Here is a 2,381-nt window from a genome sequence, read left to right as displayed (position 1 = left end):
TACTGAAAATATATCTTTGTGGTTTAGATTTTAAACTCAATTGATTTTATGCCATAGTCTTTCAGTGTGTAATCTATAAATTAGCCTCATGATACTTGGTGATTAATTCCTTAAATGAACTGATCTTTCAGATGCAACAAAGGCCATTAAACACAAATGTCATACTGTTAGCTAGATAAGGAGGTTCCTTAACTCCCACCTGTAATCAGTGCTTTTCCTCCAAAGAATCGCTGGTACTGATTATATTATTTTGAGTTGAAGGCTTCTGTATAAATCTCTTCAAGTATCACTTTCAATCAGGGACGAGGAACATCTGTTGTTGTTGTTGTGGAAGGCTCCATTTCTTTGTCAGAAACCACAGTAGTTTGAAGCTTAAATTGGTCAGGACCACTTACTATCTCTCTCTGTTTACCCACGTACCCATTCTAGCTCTGGTGAGTAACTGCACATTTTCTAAACATGGTGGGTTTCCCCCCACCCCCTAAAATAGGATATCAACACATCCTATAAATCTCTGTTAATTTTTTGCATGGTTTTAACAAAGTACTTGTTTAATCAAAAATATACTGTGGTGCTTTTCAGTTTCAATTAAACAATGCAATTAGCTCTTATCAGGTAGGGGACCTAATTGTATTTTATCCAAATAATTTAAAAAGGGAGAAAAAGCATCTCAGTCTGTCTATTTGCTTGATTTCTCTATTCAGTGAGTTGACCTGAAAAAGACAGGTTATTGTATCAAAGATCTAAACTGATCACTTGCAGAGAAGCCCTGTCATTAGACAAGGACCTGTGACCTTCAAATTGCCTCTCATTATTTTAAATTTAAATTCTATATGCCTTCTCAAGCATTAAAAAGGGAGGTTTTTTTTTGTCCTTAAGCATAGATTTATAACCTTGATTTACAACCTCAATTGGGATTGCAAAATGATCCAGTCGTTAAGTGAGTTGCACCTGATTTTACAACCTTTTTTATTGTGGTGGTCACTAAGCAAATCACCGTAGTTGCAAAGTAATTAATGCAGTCATTAACTGATATAGTTTCTCTTATTGACTTGTCAGAGGTCCTTTATGAAAGTTCCAATGGCAATCGTGATTGTGAAAATTCCAACTAATGAACCCCTCACATCCTGAACATAAACTATTTCAACTCCTACTCTCAAAATGATGCTATAGAGCACTGCACACCAGAACAACAAAACACAAGGACAGTTTTTCCCCCGAAAGCCATCACTCTGCTAAACAAATAATTCCCTCAACACTGTCCAACTATTTACAAAGTCTGCACTACTATTACTATTAATTTTCTCATCACTCCTTATCACCCATCCCCTCCCACTTGTAACTGTATGACTGTAATTTGTAGCTTGTATCCTTACAATTTATATTGACTGTTTCCTAGTATGATTTGATTGCTTATTGTATGATTCTTGACTCTTATGATTCTTGACTCTTGATGAATGTATCTTTTCTTTTATGTACACTGAAAGCATTTGTACCAAGACAAATTCCTTGTGTTTCCAATTACACTTGGCCAATAAAGAATTCTATTCTATTCTATTCTATTCTATTCTATTCTATTCTATTCTATTCTATTCTATTCTATTCTATTCAAGCAAATCAGAACTCTGAGACTAGAATCCTCTTCAAAGATCTTCTTTATTGAGAATATCATATCGACACAGCTCTAAAGGAAAACCAACTCTAAATCTTTCCCACAGTTTTCAGTATAATTAAAATAGGAAATAACCCCAATCCCAAGTATCTCGGGTCACATGGGCCAATTGGGTTAATTGGAGGGCTCTCCAGGCACTCCTTCCCCAACATTATTAGTTGCCAGTAGAGATGACCTTGGTTCTCATGAGAAAGCTATCTGTTGTGTCTAGTAAGCCATTCCAACCTCCTTTCCCCCTCTGTGTGGCAACTGAGGAACAGGAAAATGGTTGTTGCCAGGTTCAGTTCGAAGTTGACAGTGACTTCAGGATGCTTCAACCATCATAAATACATATCTGTTACCAAGTGTGCTAATTTTGATCAAGACCGTGGAGACACTGTTGTCATTTCAGTAGTTTAACAAACTGTCAAGGACTACCTGTATTACATCTATCCTTACCATTACAGATAAGAAATTTAGGTAGATGTAATTTCTGTGGCCGTAATGCAACCTCCTCTCTCTATAATTGTATCAAGTCCATGATTAATGCATCTCTGTCACATTATTTTTTTCGTACATGAAAAACAACTGCATTTCTCCTCCCTATGCAAAGAGTGAAAGGCCACTGCCATTGGTTACTCATTTGCATCTGAAAATGTTGCTCATGAATTTGTGGAAACTGTGATTGAATCCTTAATTCTGAGTGGATCTCAACACTGTCTGTGTTTGG

This window comes from Notechis scutatus, chromosome 1, assembly GCF_049901735.1.
Source record: "Notechis scutatus isolate UNSWTSFEM ecotype Mainland chromosome 1, rNotScu1.2, whole genome shotgun sequence".
Lineage (NCBI taxonomy): Eukaryota > Metazoa > Chordata > Lepidosauria > Squamata > Elapidae > Notechis > Notechis scutatus.
This window is presented reverse-complemented; position numbering follows the sequence as displayed.